The 27,030-nt window shown below is 35.1% G+C and overlaps 1 long non-coding RNA gene across 1 annotated transcript in view; it reads left to right on the top strand.

The window, feature by feature from the left end:
• LOC133333706 (uncharacterized) overlaps positions 1–15,893 on the top strand; it is a 53,768-nt gene extending 37,875 nt beyond the window's left edge. Inside the window, exons 2-3 of the long non-coding RNA XR_009754466.1 lie at positions 15,429–15,506; positions 15,664–15,893. This is a non-coding gene — a long non-coding RNA (uncharacterized LOC133333706). The remainder of the gene's footprint in view (positions 1–15,428; positions 15,507–15,663) is intronic.
• Positions 15,894–27,030: the final 11,137 nt, after the last annotated feature.

A 27,030-nucleotide genomic window follows, 5' to 3' on the forward strand; every position in this document is an offset into this window, starting at 1 on the left:
ACTTAATGACATCAATTACGTAATCTTTATTTTCTATTTTATATTAAGTTACTATGTTTAGGTATGGGAAATTAATGGTTAATTAATTAAGAACAACAAAAATACATCAAATAAATTAGCCAAGGTCGGAACAACTTCAGTAACAGGTAATGACAATAATATTGTGAAGATATATGGAGTGTGACTCAAACATTTTGAGGGTTTCCCTGTTATTAATTATAACCTCAATGATTATTGATTAGTATAGAGCAGATACACCAAGAAGACGGCAGTCATAAACAAATGGTATAACCAGGATGAATACAGGAAAAATGCTACATAGCTATGTACATTAAGCCACTACACAATAAATAAACAAAATTCCAAATTCCATAAAGATTGCAAAATACAATGCAATATCCATGGTCGGCTATATTCTTCGAGGGTTACTATATATATTTCAGATTTTGATATATTTTTGATTTTATGTAAATGGTGCACCCAAGGGCCTATGTTTCTTCGATTTACAGGAAATTTGGCAGAGGGTATTAAATTTAATACAGAGTGATAACCAGTAAGGAAAGTAGTAAAGTCGGACTAGCCCGACTATATGATACCCTTCACCACTTTGGGTATATTGTACATATGTATCCTAACAGACGACGCGTTTTTGTTATATATCTATATCTGACCGATTTCAGGGAAAATTGCCAGAGACTAATTTGTATTAGATCAGTTCGTTGTGTCAATCGGCCTAGCCATGGATCTCTTCACGAAAGTTAGCAATATCCTTCTAGACTTAATTCAGCACCCAATACCAAAATTCGTGCAAATCGAAAGATATATAGGAACTTTGGTTCACCAATTACATAAAATCGGACGAAAATATATATGGGAGCTATATCTAAATCTGAACCTATTTTCACGAATCTTAGCACAAGTTCGTGTAAAACGAATGATTTTCAGAGACTTTGGTGCACCAATTACCTTAAATCGTATGATTTCCAGGGGCTTTAGTGGACTATTTACCTAAAATCGGGCGAAGCTATATATGTGAACTATATCTAAATCTGTACCGATTTTCACGACACATTGCACACATCATTCTAAACTTAATTTTGTACGCTATGCCAAATTTCGTGCAAATCGAAAGATGTGTAGGGACTTAGGTACACAATTTACGTTCAATCGGACGAAGATATATATGGGAGCAATATATAAATCTGAACCGATTATCACGAAACTTGGCATACATCATTCTAGACCTTATTCATTACGCTGTACACAATTTACCTTAAATCGGACGAAGATATATATATGAATTTTCCCTACTGGTTTTGTGAATATGTTTGTAACAAACAAAAGGACCCGATATAGATCCATGGTTCATTTTCAGAATATGCCTAGAATACTTTCCCTCTTTCCCTTTGTTGTTGTTACATTGTGAACAAAGTACCGATCGCATTTATATTTGGACTATGTTCAGATTTAAATATAGTTCCCGAATATATATTTGCGCCCGATTTCATGTAAATAGTGTACGAAAGCACCTAAATTTCTTTCTATTTGCGAAATTTGGCATAACGTACTGAATTGAGTCTAGAATAATGTATGTTAAGTTTCGTGAAAATCGGTTCAGATTTAGATATAGCTTCCATAAATTTCTTTATACGATTTTATGTAAATTATGCACTAAAAATCCAAAGTTAGCCCGATTGGCACAATCTTTTGTTCAAAGTACTGAAGTCGGTTCAGATTTAGATATAGCTCCCATATATATTTTCGTCCGATTTAATGTAAATGGTGTACCAAAGTCCCTAAATATCTTTCGAAAAATCCCTAAATCCCTAAATATCTTTCGTGAAAATCGGTCCAGATTTAGATATAGCTCCCATATATAGTTTCGTCCGATTTCATGTAAATGGTGCACCAAAGTCCCTATATATCTTTCGATTTGCACGAAATTTGGCGTAACTTACTGAATTGAGCCTAGAATGATCTGTGGTATGTTTCGTGAAAATCGGTCCAGATTTAGACATAGCCCCATATATAGTTTCGTCCGATTTCATGTAAATGGTGTACCAAAGTCCCATATATCTTTCGATTTGCACGAAATTTGGCATAACGTACTGAATTGATGCTGGAATGATCTAGATATATATATTTTCGTCCGATTTAATCTAAATAATGTACCAAGTTCTTACGTTGCATAGCGTTTTGAATTTAATCCAGAATGATGTGTGCCAAGTTTAGTGAAAATCGGTTGAGATTTAGATATAGCTCCCTTATATTATAGATTGATTTTAAGTAATTGACGCACCAAGGAACCAATATATGGCAGATAGGAACAAAACGTACTGAAATTAGTATAACCTAACCTGTGGCAAGTTTCGTTGAAATCGGTTCATATTTGGATATAGCATCCATAATTGTGCATCAAACTCCTCATATTTGTTAGATTGACATCAAATTTTGCACAACGTACAAAATTGAGCATAGAATAACGTAGTTGGGTTTTCTAGAAGTACAGACCTAGCCCAACGGATGACCTATTGATATTTGTTTGAAGACAATTTACATACTTTTGTTCCATTGTAACAAACGAATGACATGTTTATGGATAGATCTAAGTCGTTTCACATTTAGATAAATATCACATATTTCATTTCATACAATTTCATGATAATAGTCCTGTTTAATATACCCATAGTAGTGAAGGGTATCATATAGTCGGCCCCGTCCGACTTTACTACTTTCCTTACTGGTTTTATTTATTTTTTCTGATGTTTGACCCGTCATGTTGGATTCAATTTATTTGATATTCCAAATCTGATTACACATTGTAATTAGTGACCATAGATCAACAAACCGTATTCAAAAACCAGTAAGGAAAGTAGTAAAGTCGGACGGGGCCGACTATATGATCCCCTTCACCACTTTGGCTAAATGTAAGAGATGCTCATATGTACAATATATATGATATCAAAGATATTTGAACTAATTTAAAACAACCCATACGCATACAATTCTGAAACATATGCTAATCGAACAGACTTGGGTTCTTTGGTGTACCATTTGTATGAAATCGTGCACAATTGTGTGTGGGAGCTGTATGTTCATCTGAGCGTATATGAGCAACCACTTGGTATGCTGCAACATAGTGTGCTGTTCACAATATATCTCGATCGGAGAAACGGCTATTATTTGGTGCAACATTTGCACGAACTCACACGATAACATAAATCGTATATATCAACATATCCACACATTAATCCAATATAGGTTATTCTAGATTTAAGTTGTTTAAATCGAAGGAAAATATATATGAGAGCCATTCTAAACTCAATTCAGTACGCTATGCCAAAATTCGTGCAAATCGAAGGATTTGCATTTAGTCGAACGAAACTATATATGGGAGCTATACCTAAATCTGAACCGGTTTTTAGGAAACTTAACACACATCATTTTAGACTTAATTTAGTGCGCTATGCCAAATTTCGTGCAAATCGAAAGATATATAGGGACTTTCGTACACCATTTATATTGAACGCATTTTCAAAAAATTTAACACACGTCATTGTAGACCTAATTCGGTAAGCATTGCCAAATTTTGTGAAAACAGAAAGATATATAGGGACTTTGGTACACCATTTTCATTAAATCGGACGAACATATATATAGGAGCTATATCTAAATCTGAATCGATTTTCAGGAAACTTTACACACATCATCCTGGACTCAATTCAGTACACCATACCAAATTTCGTGGAAATCGAAATTTATATAGGGACTTTGGCACCTTATTTACATAAAATCGGACTAATACATATATGGGAGCTATATCTAAATCTGAACCGATTTTCAAGAAACTTAACACACATCATTGTAGACCTAAAGCAGTACGCTATGCCAAATTTCGTGCAAATCGAATGATATATAGGGACTTTGGTGCACCAGGGGAGGTATATCTAAATCTGAACCGATTTTCAGGAAACTTAGCACACATGATTCTAGACCTTATTTATTACGCTGTGCCAAATTTCGCGCAAATCTAATGATATATAGGGACTTTGGTGCACCGTTTACATAAAATCGGTCGAATATATATATATATATATATGGGAGCTATATTTAAATCTGAACCGATTTTCTAGAAATTGTACACACATCGTTCTAGACTTAATTAAGTACACTATGCCGAATTTCGTGCAAATCGAAAGATATTTAGGGACTTTGGTGGACGAAAATATATATGGGAGCTATATCTAAATCTGAACCGATTTTTCCCAATTTCAATAGGGTTCGTCCTTGGACCAAATGAATGAGCTGTGCCAAATTTCATCCAATTCGAATAATAAATGCGACCTGTACTTTGTTTACAATTTAACATGGACTGACAGACAGACGGGCGGACAGACATGCACAAATCGACTTAGAAAATGATTCTATGCATATTCTCAAAAGGGACCATAGGTCTATCTCGTTTCCGTTTGCCTGTTACAAACATATGCACAAAGACATAATACCCTGTACCCCAGTGTGGTGAAGGGTGTAACAATTTGATTATTTCAAATTTGACCGCCGTTTTCGATCTACCCTACTAAATTATTAGGTTTTCCTTGCAGAATTCTAAATAGCGTCCTCATAACCTTATATATGATATTTATTTGTTTCATAATTTATTTTATATAGATACCAGCCTAATCAACTTTAATTTGCTATTAAGATTCTCACTGGGTAGAAGTTTTCCTACTAAAAACTATGAATATTTGTCCAAAAATATATAAAAATGCCTCCCAAATGTCAGTATTTGCGAAAATTTAAGCATGATATTTTGGTAGAAAACCTCTGTACTAAAAATTATGAATATTGGTACAGGTTTCGGTGAAAACCCCATAGAACACTACCACGCATTTGGGGTTTTGGGCAATAACATATTCCCCATATAAATGTCCGGTCGGATTTATAGAATTTTGAAACACACCACATGGTGTATAGTATAAAAAGTTTGTCGTTGGGGAAATTAACGAAGTTTTATTACTTGTTTAAATATTACTTTTTTTTATTTCCAGAAACATAGACACACGCAAAATACTAATTAAATTCTATTTAACACACTATAACGGATAATAGTAAAAAAAAGAAAACTCTAATTTAAAAACTTCTCTTTTTGAACACAATCACCACTTCAGTTAATTGCCAAAATACACTCTTAATGCAAATTAGAAAATAAAATAAAAAATAAACTCTCTTCAGCCAAAACAAACACACCACAGTAAAAAAGTTTTCAAAAAGTTATGAAAAATACTGGCGTACTTTAACCTTTCCAAATGAGAGTTTATTTTAAATTTTATTATGCAAATGAATTCAAATATTTTGTCCACAAAAAATCGGTACATACATTCTACATAATTACTTAGAAAATTTCATCAGACATATGTATGTAGTGTATTAGCATAGACAAGTATACATTTATATTACACATTTCTTTGTCTGAGTCAAACAATTCTACTTGAAAGAATTGTTGCTTTTGTGGCATCCATCTCAGTCAAAAATTCACTTCTCATTTCTGACATAAAAAGAAAATTATGAAAACCCAACAGCAGCAACAGCATCATCATCAAATATATGGAAAATAATCAAAAAACATATGAAAACACATAATAAGGATATGTGAATGTACATGCATAGCAATGTATGTTGCTATGTACCATTAGAAAGCTAATAAAATTTAGACAACAAAAGAAATATAACTGATAACCTACACACTCTTTGGGTATATCCATGTATTGTAGTTCCAATATTATTGTGACGAAAATGCATTAAGGAAACGACCAAAGTCAGACGAGGCTGACTATATGATACCCTACATCACTTTGGATATACGCATGAGGTACTTCTAAGAGTATTATTATAGCCTACAATATATCTAAAACTGAAATAATTCCAACAATATCATGTAAATAAAAAATTAATTTAAATGGTGCAGCCCCTATATTTCTTTTGATTTGCACAACGTTTGGCATAGCGTACTGTATTGAGTCTAGAATGATGCGTGCTAAGTTTCGTGAAAATCGGTTCAGATTTCGATATAGCTCCCATTTAGATTTTCGACCGATTTTATGTAAATGCTACACTAAAGACATAAAACATGTGTGTCCGTCTGTCCATTATAATTTGTAAACACGATACAGGACACAGTTATGGACCAATCTGCACGAAATTTTGTTTTCGGTAAAGATCGGTTAATATTTAGGGGATGGAATGGGAAATGGACTTTATTTTTGTCCGATTTTCTATTGGCTCCAAACATTGTGAATTTTTACATGGAGAAGGGGATCGGACCAAAGAATAAGCAAGCCTGTTTTGATAAAGATCGGTCAATATTTAGCGTGTTAAATGGACCCTGACTTTTGCATGGAAAATTACAACATTTGTATTCTATGTCATGTATATATACTCCTGAAGAACATAGACCCAATTGATACCAATTCTATTGTCGTATGTACTCGGATGTAGGAGTTACACGTAAATATTTATATGTGTTTACGTGTTCAGGCATTATTTAGTAACCCAGTACTACACTAGAGGGCGAAAATATAGCGCTGATCGCTTTGAAATTTTCCATGAGTATCCAGATATGGTCGAGGATAACGCCTATAATTTTCGGTAATGATCAGATAATAATATTGGGATGAAGTGGACCGAAAACATAATTTTTTGTGTATTTTTTGAGTCGATCTATTGGCCACAATTGAAAGCCGATCAACACAACACATGAAGGGAATCTGGAATATTTGTTGACCTCTAGTCGGTCGAGAGGGTGAAAATATTGCCCAAGCTCAGATTATAGAAGCACACATAGTTAGATTTTCGTGGAAGTTGTGAAGGGTATCATATGGTCGGCCCAGTCCGACTATACTGCTCCGCTCACTGGTTTTAAACCTGAACCAGTTTTCACAAACCTTCATTCACATCACTCTAAAATCAATTCAATACCCTCTGACACATTTATTTTAAATAGGTTCCTCGGTGCACCATTTACATTAACAGACGGACCACCAAACTCCCTATATATATTTCGATTTGCACGAAATTTTGCATGGGGTACTGAATAAGGTCCAGAATGATGTGTGCTACGTTTCGTGAACATCGGTTTAACTTTATATATAGCTCCCATATATTTTTTCGTCCCATTTAATGTAAATTGTGCACTAAAGACATACAGTTTGCAATTGGTACACAATTTTGTTTAGCGAACTGAAGTTAGTATAACCTAACGTGTCAAGTTTTCTTCAAATCGTTTCAGATTTACATATAACTCCTATATATACTTTCGTCCGATTTTAAGTAAATGGTGCACTAAAGACCCGTAGCTAGGTCGATTGATACAACGAACTGAAATAAGTATAAATTATACTATGGCAAGTTTCCTTGAAATCGGTTCAGATTTAGATATAGCATAGCTTCCATATATAATTTCGACCTTTTTATATAACCTGTACACCAAATAATCACTGGGTGTCTGATTGAGATTAAAGTTTAAACCGTGCAGCCAATGTTCCTTCGAAAGGCGACATTTGTTAGAATATACCCAAAGTGGTGAAGGGTATCATATAGTCTGGTTATACCCTTCAACACACTGGGTACAGGGTATTATGCGTTTGTGCATATGTATGTAACAAGCAAAAATTATCGAGATAGACCCATGGTTCGTTTTGAGAATATGCATAGAATCAGAGTAGATATGTATAGAGTAGATTTATGCATGTCCGTCCGTCCGTCTGTCCCTGTAAACAAAGTACAGGTCGCATTTATGATTCATATTGGGTGAAATTTGGCACAGCACATTTGTTTGGCCCAAGGACGAACGCTATTGAAATTGGGAAAAATCGGTTCAGATTTAGATATAGCTCCCATATATATTTTCGTCCAATTTAGGGTAAATGGTGTACCAAAGTCCCTATTTATCATTCCATTTGCACGAAATTTGGCATAGCGTAATGAATAAGGTGATGTGTGTAAAGTTTCGTGAAAATCGGTTCAGATTTAGATATAGCTTCCATATAGAGTTTCGCCCGATTTTAGGTAAATAGTCATCTAAGGCCCCTATGTATCTTTCGATTTGCACGAAATTTGCCACAGCGTTATGAATAAGGTCTAGAATGATGTGTATAAAGGTTCGAGAAAATCGGTTCAAATTTAGATATAGCTTCCATATAGAGTTTCGCTCGATTTTAGGTAAATAGTGCACTAAAGTCCCTACGTATCTTTCGATTTGCACGAAATTTGGCACAGCGTAAAGAATAAGGTCTAGAATGATGTGTGTAAATTTTCGTGAAAATCGGTTCAGATTTAGATATAACCCACATATATATATATATCTTCGTCCGATTTCACGAAATTTTGCACAGCGTAATGAATAAGGTCTAAAATGATGTGTGCAAAGTTTCGTAAAAATCGGTTCAGATATAGATATAGCTCCCATATATATTTTCATCGGATTTAAGGTAGTTTGTGCATCAAAGACCCTAAACATCTTTCGATTTGGACGAGTCGAACTTGTTATACACTCCACATGAGGTAAGCATTAAAAACATCTTAAAGCCATCGTGAATATTATGTGAAGTGGTATGTCATGGTAAATATTAATTTACAAACACTTGAACAATCAATCCAAAGATCGACCGATAATTTTATGTCATCCGATGATAACCCCAAATATTAAATCGGAATCAAATATATTTAAATACGTTTCTGAAATTCTCAAAATAATGAAAATTGTGGTGGTTTTGGTATTAATAATTTATGGTAAGAAAATGTCCCACCCAATGAAAACTAAAAATGCGACAATCCAATGGAAGTCAAAAATATTAAATTCGGTAGAGAAGCAACCCAATATCCCCAAAATACCAAATAATGGGGGGGTTTATCCAAAAATGATAGATCATTTTTTATAGGAATGCGAAAAAATTTAAAACTCTATCTTAATATAATAATATTGCAAACGTTTTAAGCAGACAGATATGACTATATCTAGATTCCATTCTGTTTCAGAACATAAAACATCTCCAGTGAATATTTCGGACTGACAAATTTAATATATTTTCCATTTTATGGTGGAGCCTATAAATTAGGTGGACGGACATATAGAAATTGACTCTTCACTGCCAGATTCTATTCTCAATTTTGTTTCCGTCTACGTGTTACAAACAAACGCACACACACAGACATTGATTATATGTAAAATGCAACATTATGTAGCAGAAATATGCGTGGGAAATTTTCAAATAGAAATTAAAATGAAGCGAAATATCACAAGATTCATTAAGGCTCTTTTCGCTTTCGAGTTGGGTAATCAAAGTTGCAACGGAAAAATGTAGATTCGATGAATACACAGTATTGAGCATATAAAGATCACTAATTGTTATATAATATGTGTAACGAACTTATTCAATGTATTCAATTCAGCATTCGTTGTTGTATTTTTAGTATCAAAGTAGTCATGTGAACGTAATAAAATATACAAATGACATATTTAAACTTGAAAACGAGGATTGCATCAATAAAATGAATTTCTTTTTATGTGTTTTTTAAATCATGTTTTCAGAAATTCCGCTCTCTTAACACGTACGCAAAAATATCAAATAAAAATAAATAATTTATAACAAACAAAATAAATTCTCAGATGTAAGAGTACTGAATGAACACATTTAACGGACTTATTTTCAATTTGAATGACATACAGTTTATGAATATTATATATTCACATGTTCAAAGGAAATGAAAAAAAATTAATATGATTGTAAAGGTAGTGAAATCTTGAATGGTATTGTGATAGAATGAAAGTAAGGATATTGTTTTCACTGTGGGTTATACGATGTAGTGCAATTATAACTCCATGTTTTTCATTGGCCTTAACACCATAAAAACTCGGTAGATCTTACTGTTTTGGATTTTTTTGTTGGATCAAGAGGTAATTAAATCACTATAGTGCTCACAATATTGAAGATTGAGCTTTGAAATTTTGTACATATCTTGTTATTACTCCAAGGATGTTTTGAATTGCAAATGAAATATATCTGTCCACGTTTTGGTATAGACCCCATATAACAGTATACCCAATTTTTCAATATGTTGGGGAATTGGTTAAACTTTGAGTTATTATTGGGTAGCAAATCTTGTTACAGGAAACGAAATAACTTGTAGGATAACCCCAATTAAGAGTATCCTCCATTATTCGGTATTTCGGGCACGTTTTGTTACCGAATTGGCTCCAGCCTGAAATTTTAGATTCTAGCTTGGTTGGAAATCTCCCTACAAAAAATAACAGTATTGGTTCATATTCTTGACAGTACTTGACCAATAGACTGATACCCCAAATATTTGGAATTTTGGGTATTTCAGGCATATTTATACCCTTCACCACACTGTGGTACAGGGTATTATGTCTTTGTGCATATGTTTGTAACAGGCAAAAATAATCGAGATAGACCCATGGTTATTTTTGAGAATATGCATAGAATCACTTTCTGATTTATGCATGTCCGTCTGTCCGTTTGTGAACAAAGTAAAGGTCGCATTTATGATCCGATTTGGATGAAATTTTGCACATGCCACTTAATTGGCCCAAGGAGGAACCATATCGGTTCAGATTTAGATATAACTCCCATATATAGTTTCGTCCGATTTAATGTAAATGGGGTACCAAAGTCCCTGTATATCTTTCGATTTGCACGAAATTTTGTATAACCTACTGAATTAGGTCTAAAATCATGTGTGCTAAGTTTCGTAAAAATCGGTTCAGATTTTGATATAGGTCCCATAAACAGTTTCGCCTGATTTTAGGTAAATGAGGTCTAAAATCATGTGTGCTAAGTTTCGTAAAAATCGGTTCAGATTTAGATATAGGTCCCATAAACTGTTTCGCCTGATTTTAGGTAAATGATGCATGAAAGGCCCTGAAAATCATTCGATTTGCACTAATTTTGGCACAGCATACCGAATCAGGTCTGGAATTATGTGTGCTAAGTTTCGCGAAAATCGGTTCAGATTTAGATATAGCTCCCATATATAGTTTCGCCCGATTTTAGGTAAATGATGCATGAAAGTCCCTGAAAATCATTTGAATTTTGACATAGCGTATTGAATTAAGTCTAGAATGACGTGTGCTAAGTTTCGTGAAAATCGGTGCTGATTTAAATATAGCTCTTATATATATTTTTTGCCCGATTTTAAGTAAATTGTACACTAAAGATTCACAGCTAGGCCGATTGACACAACGTATTGAAATTAATATAAATTAATCTCTGGCAAGTTTGCTTCAAATCAGTTCAGCTATAGATATATCGTAGCTTCCATATATAATTTCGACTTATTTTTGTTAATTGTACACCAAATAATAAATAGGTGTCTGATTAAGATTAAATTTTAAACAGTGGAGCATACCGAATAGCGTGTGTCAAGTTTGCTTTAAATCGATTTACCCAAATCTGTCCCACTGTGTGCAAACAACTCTAAACTTGCCCAAATGAGATGAAATTTAGCATAGGTTTCAGAAAGACATAAAAATCACATATTAAAGTTCGTTCAATTTCATGTCAAAATTCCTTCAAAGAGGCGACGTCTTTTCGGATACATAAGAATAATATGCCCAAAGTGTTGAAGGGTATCATATAGTCGACCAAGTCTGACTTTACGGCTTTCCTTACTGGTTTTCAATCGAATTGCAGTTGGTATTTTGACTTCTCATTGAGTTGCAAGTCTTGCTATAGAAAATTATCAATATTGGGCCACTTTGTAGGTGACAGAGGCACGATTTCAACCGAATTTGCTCCAATCAGATATTTTGGATTCTCATTGGGTAAGAATCTCCCAATCAAAAACCAGTAAGGAAAGTTCAAAGTCGGACGTGGCCGACTATATGATAACCCTAACACAAGAGATGCTTATATGTACAATATCCTTCAGATAGAATAGACATAGCATCTTTCGCGTGAAAAACATAACCGCATGAAGTACATAAATATTTGAACTAAATTAAAACAACTCAACCCATAAACAATCTAAACCATAAAACAATTTAAACCTATATCAGTACTATGTGTAAAAATTTGTCTCAATGGACCAATATTGGGTGTTTGGTGCAGCCTTTACATAAAATCGGACAAAACTATACATGGGAGCTATATGTAAATCTGATTCGATTTCAACAAAACTCCGTATACATCAATCTGGACATAAGCTTGTAGTCTGTGTAAAATTGTATTCCAATCGGACCAATATTGGCAGTATGGTTCTCTCATTTACATAAATCGGACGAAACTATATACGGGATCTATAACTAAATCTAAACCGATTTCATTAAAACTTGGCATGTATCAATGTAGACCTAATTCAGTACTCTGTGCAAAATGTTGTCTCAATAGGACCAATATTGGGAGTTTGGTGTTCCATTTACATAAAATCGGACGAAACTATATATGGGAGCTATATCTAAATCTGAACCGATTTTCTCCAATTTCAATAGGGTACGTCCTTGTACCAAATAAGTGAACTGTGCCAAATTTCATCTAAATCGGATCATAAATGCGACCTGTACTTTGTTAACAAAAATACATGGACGGACATGCATACATCGACAATGAAAGTGATTATATGCATATTCTCAAAAGGAACCATGGGTCTATCTCCATTCTTTTTGCCTGTTACATTCCTTTTGCCCTGTACCACAGTGTGATGAAGGGTATAAATATAAATTGGTTTATGTTTTGGTGTAGCCCCCATAGAGCGAAGCTCTATTTAATTTTCATGGTCCACGTCATGGTATAGCTCCGATATAATGTTACCACCCCATTTTCAATACCTTGAAGTTTTAAACCACATTTTCCTACTAAGGTCACTGTATTTTCGCATTGCGGAACGTTATGGATTTAAGTTAAGGTTTGGAGGTTTTCGTCGAATTCTTCCCTTAAATTGGCTGTAATTTGGCATTCCGTGTCATTTATGACACACATTTATACAAATGCATTTATGCAAAAAAAACCAGTAAGGAAAGTTCAAAAGTCGGAGATGGCCGACTATATGATACCCTTCACCACTATGGGTGCATGCAAGACATGTTTATATCTACAATATCCTGTAGATATAGAAATTTCGGGACCTAATTCTGTACTCTGTGCAAAATTTTGTCTCAATCGGATAAATATTGGCAGTATGTTTCTCCATTTACATAAAATGGGACGAAACTATATATAGCAGCTATGTCTAAATCTGAACCGATTCCAAAAAAAATTCACATACATCAGTCGGGACCTAATTCAGTACTCTGTGCAAAATTTTGCTTTAGTCGGACCACTATTGGGAGTTTGGTGCACTATTTACATTAAATCGGACGAAACTATAAATCGAAGCTATATCTAAATCTGAGCCGATTTCAACAAAACTTGGCATATAACTATCTAGACCTAATTCAATACTCTGTGCAAAATTTTGTCTCTATCGGATCACTATTGGTAGCTTGGTGCATCAATGCGTTAAAATCGTACGAAAATATATATGGGAACTATATCTAAAACTGAACCGATTTTCTACAATTTCAATAGGGTTCGTACTTGGGCCTATTAAGTGACCTGTGCCAAATTTCATCCAAATCGGATCATAAATCGACTCAGAAAGTGATTCTATGCATATTCTCAAAAAGAAACCATGGGTCTATTTCGATTTTTTCCTGTTACAAACATATGCACAAAGACACAATACCCTGTACCACAGTGCGGTGAAGGGTATAAAAAGGGGGTTATATGTGGACTACCCCTAAAAGGGGGCGAATATTAATAATTTTTGGGAGGGAGGTTTGTTTTCATATACGACTACAAAAAACCAAATTACAAAGAATTTGGTTGAAAAACGCGCTCAAGAACCCCAAAATACCGAAAATTTGGGGTTATCCTTATTTGGGGGCTACCCGAAAAAATGGACCTATATTTATAATTTATAGTGGAGAGATTTTCTACCGCATAGGAACTTTACGTATTAAATTACAATCAATTGGGTCGAAAAATACGATCAGAACCCCCAAAGTACCAAAAATTTGGGGGTACCGTTAAATGGGGACTACCAGAAAAACTGGACCTATATTTATAATTTTTAGTGGAGTAATTTGGTACCCAATAACAACCCAATGTACAAAATTTCAGAGAATTCAGAAACGAGCTCAAAAACCCCAAAATACCGAAAATTGGGGGTACCCTTATATGGGGACTATCCGAAAAAATGAACCTATATTTATAATTTTTAGTAGGTAGATTTGCTACCCAATAAGAACTCAAAGTACCAAATTTCAGCGAATTCAGTTTAAAAACGCGCTAAATAACCTCAAAATACCGAAAATTTGGGGGGTACCCTTATATGGGAGCTATGCCTAAACGTGGACCGATCAATAGGGTTTCTCCTTGAGCCAATTAACTGATCTGTGCCAAATTTCATCCAAATTGGATTATAAATGCGACCTGTACTTTGTTTACAATTTAACATCAACAGGCGGACGGACGGACATGCATAAATCGACTCAGAAAATGATTCTATGCATATTCCCAAAAGGAACCATGGGTCTATCTCGATTATTTTTGCCTGTTACAAACATATGCACAAAGACATAATACCCTGTACCACAGTGTGGTGAAGGGTATAAATATGTTTGGTCTATATTTGGACATAACCCTCATTCGCAATTTTAAGGTTCAAAAAGTATTTTCCCACCGAAGTAACTGTAATTTAAAAAAAAAAAAACTTTTGTTACAAATTGTCGATGTCCATCTATTTACGTAACTCCCACATAAAGAAGGTCCTGACCTCTTCCCGGTAATATTAATATTCCTTTTTCTGGGTTCCTGGTGAATAAAAAACATCTGTCCATAGAGTTTTCAATGTATGTTTATGATATTTACATCGCCCCATGCAAAGATCTACTTTAATTTTCGGTACATTTATGTTGCCTAATTGCCTGTAATTTGGTTTTTAATTTTCCCACATAAACAACCTACCTGCCAATCTGTCCGATTGGCACAAAATTATGTAGCATACTGCATTTAGTCTAGAATAGTATTATTTCATACGATTTCATTTAAATGTTCCACTAAAATCACTATTTTTGGCGCGAGCATTTACCCAAAGTGGTATAAGGAGTAATACAGTCGACGGCGGCTGCCTTTGTTCTCTTCCTTACTTCTTAAAACCACATTTTTTTTTAAATTTCGTTTACATGGGAACTACATGGAAGCATTTACAATACCAAACATCATGCTTCTGCATACACCGTCACCTTGGTAAAACCCTAAAAATTCCCTACACAATTATTAGAATTCTACAATACAACCTTTACGTTATTACAATTGTAATTGTACACGTGGAACAAAACATTTCATTATCCTTTGTTCTTGTCTTTGCAGATATGGAATCGAAAAACATTTGGATATTTGCAATTGTTTATTCAGCAATACAACATTTTGCTTCGTCTTCAACACCATGTAAGTATGGCATTATACACACTGACATGCACACACACACACACCAATCACGTATTGTAAAATGTAAACAGTTACACATTTGTTTGCTCTTGTTAATTGGTAGGCATTCATTATAATTTTTGTTTCTGTTCCATTTGTCTGTTTCTTGTTGTTCCAGTAAAACGTCCCCGGGCCGGAGATCCATTTGATACATTTCCGAAAAATTTCTGGCAAGAATTCTCATCGCCCTTTACCGACACACCAGAGGATGAGGAACTCGAAGTAACAGAGACAACAACGCATGAACCATTTCCATTCTTTGCCGATCCATATACCACCGTCAATGTGAGCACCCAATTGGGCGCCAGAGTATACCTGCACTGTCGAGTTAATGACTTACAGGGAAAAACAGTAAGTGATTGTTAAATGTTTAAAACTATTTTTTTTTTTTCTTCTTTTTTCTCAATTTACATACCAATGTCTATTGTTGTCGGCAGAAGTTTTGATGGACGAACTACAAAAGGGGTACAAAGGGGGGTTTTGTTAAATGGTCTTCGAAGATTGTTTTATACTGCAAATTAAAGAGGTAGATGGTAAAAATGTTATTACGATAACGATGGTGTGTGTTTTATCAAACTTTTTTTTTAATGTAGACTAAGTAAAAATATGTTCACATTTAATGATATGGTCTGGTGGTACTTATGGCATAGTACAATTGTTTAAATTGAATATTTTTTTTCAAATAGTAGTAGTTAATGGATTTATACAACCGATAAAGAGTGCTATCACGATATCCGCACAGTATTTTCATTTGGAATGAAGGGAAACTTGGGAATTTTAATCCTAATTTCAAATGATAACATTCCGTTTTAAATAAATGTCAGGGCACTGGCATATTGAAATGACACTTTGTATAATCAGACACCCACAAAGAAAATATCAGATTTCAACATCTCCATGGTGATACTAGGTTTGATAATATAAATATCCCAACTTAAATAGTCTGAAATTTGATTTGTCACGAGTGTCTGCTCATTCTTCGAAGAGAATACCACGACATTAAATCTTGCGCTAGTTGAAGGGATGTTTCTATACACTACCAACCGTTCATTACACTCCAGCATAATAACTAATCAAAATCAGACCTAACTAGCAAGCATATGTTACGATACGGTCATTAGGTTCATCGTATGAATACCGGTGGCTCAGGATTTACAAATTATGCCTAAAATTAAGCCGAGAACTGAAACCGCACATAGAGTTCCTCACACACCTGAACTACTAAGTATTACTTGTTTAGTTCTTCCGTCTGAGGCATATGAAAACAATAGTCTTTTACTTAAGTAAATGACTTATGACAGCATCTTCATCCATTCTTGCAATATGGTCTAACCATCGGTATGGTATGGTTCATTCAACGGCGATATTCACCGTCGATGCAGATCGGCCCATAGATCTTCCGGAGAATTTTTCTCTCAAACACTCCAAGAGCACCCTCATCAGCTTGCATAAGTACCCATGCTTCAGATCAATAGAACAGCATATGTAGAATAGGCGTCTTGTAGAGTGTGAGTTTGGTCAGGCGAGAGGCGGCCTTGCTTTTGAGTAGCGTACTCAGTCCAAAGTAGCATCTTTTACCCAACAGTATTACCCTCCGGATTTCATAGCTGATGTTATTAATTTCGTTTGTGGCTTTACCGAGGTTTGTGGCTTTACCGAGGTATACATTATATCGATGTCATCGGCATAGACGTGGGTTTGGCGTACAGAGTAACATTTATGTTCACCTTTGCGTCTCGTATGATTTTTTTTCCAGCAGGATGTTGAAAACATCACACGACAGACTGCCACCTTACCGGAATCCTCGTTCGGTATTGAAGGGCTCCGATAGGTCCTTCCTTACTTTAACTGCTGACCAGTTAAAGTTATCCTGCATAGCCGTATTAATTTTGCAGTAATGCAGACACGACTTTAAACACCTCTGAACGGATAAGGCTGTCGAATGCGGTTTTATAGTCGATGAAATGGTGGAATGTGTCGATGTATTTTTCAGGTTCTTTTCCAGGATCTCGGCAGAGTGAAAAGGCCAATGGTGGATTCGCCAGGCCTGAACCCGCATTGGTAAAGTCCAATAATGTCATTGACCATTAGCGTCAGTCGTTCACCCAGAAAGCTGGGTAGCACTTTATATGCTTATTCCTCTATAGTTGGCACATATCGTATTGTTTCATTCTTTGTGAAGAAGACACAGAATGCTGAAGATCCAATCATTGCCGTTGCGTGCTCCTGACCAGCATCTGACCACCAGTCTTGAATATTTTATTCTTCTTCAGCCGATTAATTGTCACTCTGACCTCATTTTGGCTAGGTGGTATACTGCACCTTCCAGATCCTCAGCACGCTCTATGTATCTGTCACCAGGTTTCCATCTTCAACTCTACAGTTGACTACAACGAAACATTCGGTTTAGTTTTATACTTGTTTGTAAAATTTCCGGACTCCTTTCTGTCTGTACATCTCGATTTGCTCAGGCTCACGTTTTTCTTTTTTCTGAAAGTACGTTTCTCCTCTCTCCTTTTCTCCCGATAATTCTCCATCGCATTATGTGTTGCTACTGTCTGCTGTGTTGCCCTATACCCTGCGTTTTTCACTTCAGTAGCATTACGACACTCCTGATCTTGCCATGGATTCCACAACGGTGGTTTTTGGTACCCAAGCGTTGCTTTTGCTGCAGATTGTAGGGAGTGGGCAATTCAATGCCATTGCGCTTCTATATTATTATCGGCACAAAGAGTGCTTTCGTCAAGAAAGTGTGTAAGTTGAGCGGAGTAGGCTTCTGCTATCTGTTGTTTTTGCAGCTCTTCGACGTCAAATTTCCGTGTGACATTAGTTCGCACCTTTGCTGCTACATTAAGACGGGTGCGTACCTTGGCTGCCACAAGGTAATGGTCCGAATCGATGTTCGCTCCCGGATCGATCGGACGTCTAAAACTGGATGAATCCCTTTCGTCTATCACAACATGACCGATTTGATTTCTCGTTGTTCGATCGAGAGAAATCCAAGTGGCCTTGTGTATATCGAGATGCTTGAATCTGGTGCTGCTAACTACCATGTTTTTTCTGCCGCGAAGTCGATCAACCTCATATCGTTGTCGGATGTTTCTTTTGGAGGCTGAATTTTCCGACGGTAGGACCAAAAATATTTTTTCCTTCCGATTATAGCATTAAAATCTCCTAGCAGGCGCTTGTAAAATATGTCTTTGGTTTGCTCATATTTGTCTTCTGTCAAATCATGATGTGGAAGAACCATGCTTGTATAACAATTCGCTCATATACTGGAGTGAATCCGGAGACGTGGTCTTTTATTCTCCTATTAACCATAAATCCGCAACCAAATTCATTTATTGTTTCATGGCTGTTATAATACGGGGCGTAATCATCTGATTTACTTGCGCCAGTCCCTTTTCATCGCATTTCATACAAGGCAGTAATATCGACATTGTACTTGTTGAGTACATACGCCAAAGCGAAAATTGCGCCTGTTCTATACAACGTTCTAAGTGCAGATTCGCAGATCGTGGTCCTTTATACGTTTGACGACCCACGTCAACATTGGGGGGTTTTGGTTTTCTACTAACTAACTCCTAACCCGACGCTTCAACCTATTTTTTTTTAAGTTATTAATGATGAACTCGCGGCACAAAGCTACCCCAGGTGACACCACGGGAGGTCGGTGTCCACAATTGAAGTGAAAAAGGGCCCAAGATATGCTTGGGTTTTGCCACGTTAAGGCCAATCAAAGCCGTTGCTTGGTATCTAACATCCGCTGCGTCACCCGAAGTAATAGTCAACAAGTCAAAAATTATTCAGAGTACCGAAACATGTTTACGTCCCTCTTTTTATTGCGGTAATGTCAAATTATTGATATCGAAAAATTTCAACAAACATATTTTTCCAATTTGCACCCAATTCGGTAAAAAAAATTATTATAAACATTAAAAGTACGCAAATGGTACGGAAGCTATGCCCAAACATAGGTCCATAGAAAATGTTCTGCATAAATGTGTTTTGCCCGACAAAAACACGGAATGCCAAATTACAGCTAATTTATGAGTAGAATGCAGCTAAACCAAAATTAAGAAAAGCTCAAAAGTCGGACGGTACCGACTATATGATACGTTTTAGCATTTGGCGTACATACAATGGAAAATGTACCGGACGAAAATAACTGTGTGAACTACAGAGACATTTTAAACTAAATTAAAACAACCCGTACACATTCCATTCCGAAATCCATGAAAGATTTAATGTCACTCATTTGTATGAAATCGAGCAATATTATGTATGGGAGCTATATGTAAATTTGGACGTATTTGAGCAACTGTGGCATCCACCATTTAGAGCGAATGAACATAGTATTCTCAATTTACATCGAACGAAACTATACGGGAGCGTACATTAATCTGGAGTTGATTCAGTACCCTGTGCAAAATTTTATCTCAGTCGGATAAATATTAGGACTTTGGCGGACCATTTACATAATATGAAAAGCTTTTCCAATCCTTCGAAACAAATGTATGTTGATATCCCTATACCTAGAAGTATAGGGGTATCAATCGCAACAAAACTTTTTTTCTAATTTTCTTTCTAGCCTTGACTGAATTAAGTGTATGTCCAACTGTCGGACATATGGTTTAGTAAACCACCTATCTTTTCAAACTAACCTTCTGATCCTAGTTTTAATAAGATCTTAGATATTCTAGTTATGCCGATTTAGATTTGTATGCAAATTTATACACCAAAGTCCCTAAATAGCTTTCGATTTTAACGAAATTTGGCAAAGCTCACATAATTGAGTCTAGAGTGATGTGTGTCAAGTTTCATTAAAATCGGTCCAGATTTAGATATAGCTCCCATATATAGTTTCGTCCGATTTTATGTAAATGACTCACCAAAGTCCCTATATATCTTCGATTTGCACGAAATTTGGCATAAGATACTGAATTGAACCTAAAAAGATGTCTGCCAAGTTTCGTGAAAATCGGTCCAGATTTATATATAGCTCCTATATATATTTTCGTCCGATTTTATGTAAATGGTGCTCCAAATTCCCTATATATCCTTCGATTTGCACGAAATTTAACACAGCTCACATAATTGAGTCTAGAATGATGTGTGCCAAGTTTCTTGAAAATCGGTCTAGATTTAGATATAGCTCCAATATAGAGTTTCGTCCGATTTTATGCAAATTGCGCACAAAAGTCCCTATATATCTTTCGATTTGCACTAAATTTGGCACAGCTCACTTAATTGAGTCTAGAATGATGTGTGTCAAGTTTCGTGAAAATCGGTCCAGATTTAGATATAGCTCCCATATATAGTTTCGTCCGATTTTATGTAAATGGCACACAAAAGTCCCTATATATCTTTCGATTTGCACGAAATTTGGCACAGCTCACTTAATTGAGTCTAGAATGATGTCTGCCAAGTTTCGTCCGATTTTAAGTAAATGGTGCACCAAACTTATCATGTTTGCCAGATATTTATCCAAATAATAAATGGGTGTCCGATTGATATTTGCTTTAAATTAATTTACAATGTTAGGATTCATCTGTTGAATATACAAAGTGGTGAAGGGTATCATATAGTCGGCCCCGTCCGACTTTACTACTTTCCTTACTGGTTATGGACGTTTTTGTAATATTTCCATTCCATTTCGTAAGTATTCCGTGTATAAAACTTTTCAAATTTTAAGACAAAATTATTAAAATGTGGTTAATTACGATCTGTATTATTATAGAAATTTTTACAAGACTGATAGAAAAAAAATGAAAAAACTATAAAAAGGGCATTCGGGGTAGATTCGGCATTTTAAAGTAAAATGTTTTTGAGTTTGTCTTTAAAAATAATCCTTTAATATTGTTCGAAATTACATATATAAGACTAAACGTGCTTGTATTGACGAAAATGCGATAGAAGAAACCTATTTCTGATGGTGTGGGCGACCTTGAGATTTCAACGTCCGCCGCTAGAAAATATGGCCCTAAAATTCAAACATTGTGTCGCTTATTAAAACCAAATAGAGCCTTTAGAGGATTTGAATTTCAACCAAACTGGTAGCGATGATTATTGCCAGGCTATGACTATCATGTCGAATGTGCCGCATCAAATGCCGAAGCTACACCGGGTTGGGGCACATTCGGCGAATTTGACTTTTTCTTACAAAACTGTAAAAATTTGTAAATAATACTAATTTTTATATCCTTTTGGTACTAGTTTTTATAATTAAGTGTCAGAGGACAATAATCAGCCATAAAGTTTTTATATATGTTGAATAAGTACTGAGATATACAACTCCCCAGTATCCCCTATTAACAAAATGTTTAATTAATACGCATTTATGTATCTCCTGCATAAATAGTTGTATAAACTCTTTCATCTCCCTGCTGCGTTACGCCCAAAGCAAATTGACTTTTAAAGATAACGATAATTATGACTCAACCCTATCCCGTCATTATTGGTAAAAGCCAAATTAATTGTAATCAAATAATTACTTTATGGCCAACTATTATTAGCAACTTTTGTTGACGGTGTGATGGTAATGCGTGGGATATACAAGTAAAATGTTCGGTAAAGGCTAAAGCCATTATTATGGAAGTGGAAGTAGTTGTTGTAATTTATGGTTGTTTGTATATGTAGGACGTTGCACAATTTCCAAGTCATTAAATATATAGTACATACCCACAAGTATCTCAATGGTGTGGGGACTTCTATTAAATTTATTTTCCCAAAGCCTTTCTCTTCCCTCCGCCAACATTATGGGGCAAAATCTGTATGATAATTATCCCTTTTTTTTTCCTCATGGCCGAGAAAGTTCTTCAAGTTGATAAATGACAAGTTGCTGTTAATGGTCTTTTAATAATCGTCTCAAATCACAGCTGAGCTGCTTTGAGGCATGGCAGCTGTCAGACAGGTAGGATTTTTGGTTTTTGTTTTTTCTTCTATTCCTTGATTTGGGTCTAATGTTGATTTTCATAAGAAGTGTTGAACAACAATTAATTGTTTAAAATATAGAAGGCGGCCTTTTTGTCATATGTCCCTTTATTTGGGGGGCGACGGATGTGGCGAAAATAAATTACAAGCAGCATCCTTTGAGGTTTACAGAAGGAATGCCGGTGTATGTATGTGTCATGTGAAGGCGTGTGTTGCAAATAAAAGACTTATTTGATGAGGATTTAGTTTTTCAGTGGAGTTATATGTTGACAAAAGATTAATTTTGGTATTCTTTGTAAATCCATTTAAAATTAATTATTTTCTCTTAACCAAAACTGACATCTCGACCTGGGAGGAATTTTAATTTGAGCGGAAATGTTCTTCAAAGATTCTGTGAGACTATGAGACATTGAGATGAATAGTTTTTGGCAAATTAATATTATAATAGTTAGGAAGAGGATGTATTCAAAACAATCACGTTGTTAAGTACATTTTATAAATTTCACGCTGAGGCGGGATCTATGTATCAACGTGGACATATACTTAAAAATTTCTGCGGCACTCCAAATTACATTGCAAAGTTCGAAAATGGATATGGTATATTGGATATCAGAAAATGTCTGAAATGAAGCGACGCATATGTCAAAAAAGCGGTTACGGCTGAACCGCATAAAAAATACTGTATATAAGCTGGTAATATTATAGTGTGCCAGTACCACATCGAAAAATGTTATGCTAAGGCATTTTTAAATGTCAAATTAATACCGTTTCAATTACAACGTTAAAACCAGTAAAACACCAGTAAGGAAAGTTCAAAAGTCGGACGAGGCCGACTATATGATACCCTTCACCACTTCGGCTATACTAACTTCAGTACATTGTACAAAATTGTGTGCCCATCGGCCGAACTTTTGTGTACCATAACTGGACCGATTTTCTATATAAATCTGAACCGATTTTCACCAATTTTAAAAGGGTTCGTCCTTGGGCCAAATAAATGAGCTGTAGTAAATTTCATTCAAATCGGATTATAAATGCGACCTGTCATTTGTTTACAATTTAACATCAACAGATGAACATCCATAAATCGACTCAGAAAATGATTTTATGCATATTCTCAAAAGGAACCATGCGTCTATCTCGATTCCTTTTATCTATTACAAACATATGCACAAAGACATAATACCCAGTACCACATAGTTTTCTACCTATGGAAGAACTTTGATGGGTCTTTTATCTGCAGATTGAGATCTTTGTGTGGTTTTCCATTCATAGAAGACCTCTGAGATTTATTCGATATAACGAAAGACCCTAAGGGCATTCTATCCTGAAGACCACTAAGATGAATCCTTTATGTATACAAGTTATGAATGGGGTTTTATATAAAAAATCTCTTAGGATATTCTGCCTATGAAAAGCGCCTATAAAAGTTTTCTGAATATCACTGAAATTTAATTTATATCCGAAGTTTGATCTTTAAAATACCTCTAAAAGGGGTTTGTTTCCATAGAAGATCTTCGGTCGGTATAGAAGTTCGTATGCCTCTAAATTCCTATTTAAAGAAAACCTCTGAGAAGGTTGGATCTATAGAATAAGGGTATAGATTTTCAAATACCCTGTGAGGTAGCTTATATCTATAGAATAACTTCTGTCTAAATAACACCTCTAAAAAGTCTTCTATCTATAGGATATCTTTGAATGATGTAACAGAGTAGAAGACCCCAAAGGGTGTGCCCTCTAACGACAATATCTGTAGAATATTTCAAATATATATGGCATCTGAAGGGTGTTCTATTTACATTATTTTATTAAAGGAAAACCAGTGAAGGGTTTTCTATCACAAGAAAACCTATGAAGGATCTTCTATATTTATGGACATCGGGAGGTTCCTCTATATATAGAAGATACGTGAAGTACCTTAGAATCATGAATCTCTGTTTGTATCTAATTTATAGAAGAGATGTACTGCACAATTATTGCTAGGCTATCTATAGAAATCAGCTAAATGGTATACCCTCTATAGAAGACCTCTTTGGAGTATTCTACATATTGCGCACATTACATTTATATAAGTCTTATTGAATGGCCTTCACTGACCTTTCTATAGGCAAGTGAAGCGTTCTTGATCTATAGAATATTATTGAGGAATATTTACCTTTAAGGGCATCCGAAGTATCCTCTACAAACAGACAACCTATAAGGTGTCTGAAATTCATGAAAAATCCGATCAGTTAATGGTTACACCCTCCAATGACCTCCTCTGTATGGTATTCCAGCTATAGAGAATAATTTTAAAATTTAAGGTTGTTATATTTAAAAATGTCCTTTGAAGGGCCTCACATCTAAGGCATTAGAAGCAGCTGAAACAGCCTATAAACAGCCATACATTCTACAAAAACTCCATATGTATTTTATTAAAAGAAAAACTGTCGAGTACAAATACTGTTCGCAAAGAGCATCACCTCCTTTAAAATATATTTCACTGTGTTGCTTTATCTGTCATTTCCAATCTGTAACTTAATATTTTTTTAGTTTAGCTGCTAAACTAAAAACAAGAGTTATTTTATTTAGCAGTTTCAGAAATTGACGAGATTTACCCAAAAAATAAAAAAACACAAACTAAAGCTCGAAGTTAGTCCATCTAAATAAATTGTTTGTTTTTTCTTTCACTCGCAAACTTTCTATCAACTTCCCACGAGGAAAGCTTCGAATGGAAATATTAGTCTACCTCAAATAGGTAGAAAAACTATAAACAATTTTGAAAACACAAACTTCCGGGAAATAAAAAAATCACTATCACTGTAGTCAAAATACAAAACTGGCTACAAAAACAACAGCAACTACAAAATGGGTAGCTAGGTGACTATGGCTGTCAGTGGCATTCGAAAACAAGTCTCGAATGCGAAAAGGTTTGCTGTCAATATTTACCATATACTCTATAAAAAAAAACTCATACTCTGTATAACGGTGTTTTCCTTGATGGTATTGGTGTTATTGTTGCTGTGTCTCTCTCCCTTTGTCATGGTATGAGTAAATGTGTACATGTGTTGATGGTACGTGTTCTGAATTGCTGACAGTTTCCATGTCAACGTGAGCGGAATACCTATAAATTTTTTGGCTTTACAGCACCCGATCTGCATACGGCATGCAGCTGATGCGTCGTTATTTACTACTTGTATTTCACAGTATTCCCAACCGAACTGTAATTCTATGCAGCCAACCCAACATGTCGCATTCAATATTGTCAAAAATATGTGTATGGGTGTGTGTGAAACCGTCAATGTGCAAACATACCGAAAATAAAAACAAAAAACTTTCATGAGGACAACAATCCGCACTTGTGTAACGAAATTTATTGGAACAAATCAATGTTGTTGTTGGTTTTAATTTGAAGTTTGGCTTCCGTTTTTAATTTGCGTATTGATTTTTTGTGTGTGAAAATATTGTATGGGAATTTTTAATTGTCAGAAACTAGGCTATTAACTTCTCTGTTTTCCTTCTTAAAAAATAAATTTTTTTCCTAAGTATCAATTAAGCAAAAGCTCCAAATATCAGACAGTCAAAATTGGTACCATTATATAAAGTTAATACCAGAACCAAGACCTATATTTATAGTTTTTGGTAACGGGTTTTCATATTTTGAATGAGAAACCATGCGAGAAAACAAATTATTGAATAATGTATGGATACATGGAGACTACCCCGAAAAATTGGTCCATAACCAACGAGCTTGTTTATGATACAACATAAAACCAGTAAGGAAAGTAGTAAAGTCGGACGGGGCCGACTATATGATACCCTTCACAACTTTGGGTATATTCAACAGATGAATCCTAACAGACGTCGCATTTTTAAAGGACCAGTTAAATGAAATTGGATCAATAAACATGTCATTCTGCAGCCGATACTAAAATTTTTCATTTGGCCAGATATAGAAGCTATATCTAAATCTGAACCGATTTAAAGAAAACTTAACACACATCATTCTAGACCTAAAACATTACTCTGTGCCAAATTTCGTGCAAACCGAACGATATTAAGGGACTTTGGTACATCATTTACCCTAAATCGGACGAAAATATATATGGGAGCTATATCTAATTCTGAACCGATTTTCAGGAAACTTAACACACAACATTCTAGACCTAATTCATTATGCTGTGCAAATTTCGTGCAAATCGAAATATATATAGGGACTTTGGTGTACCATTTACATTAAATCGGACGAAAATATATATGGGAGCTATATCTCAATCTGAACCGATTTTTCGCAATTTCAATAGGGTTCGTCCTTGGGCCAAATAAATGACCTGTACCAAATTTCATCCAAATCGGATCATAAATGCGACCTCTACTTTGTTCGCAAAAATACATGGACGGACGATATTATGTCTTTGTACATATGTTTGTAACAGGCAAAAGGAAACGAGATTGAGAATACGCATAGAATCACTTTCTAAGTAGATTTATGCATGTCCGTCCGTCTGCCTGTCTGTCCATTTTAAATTGTAAACAAAGTAAATGGTGCACCAAAGCCCTTTGTATCTTTCGA

This window comes from Musca vetustissima, unplaced genomic scaffold, assembly GCF_032173495.1.
Source record: "Musca vetustissima isolate MV318-11 ecotype Yass unplaced genomic scaffold, APGP_CSIRO_Mvet_v1 utg27509, whole genome shotgun sequence".
NCBI lineage: Eukaryota > Metazoa > Arthropoda > Insecta > Diptera > Muscidae > Musca > Musca vetustissima.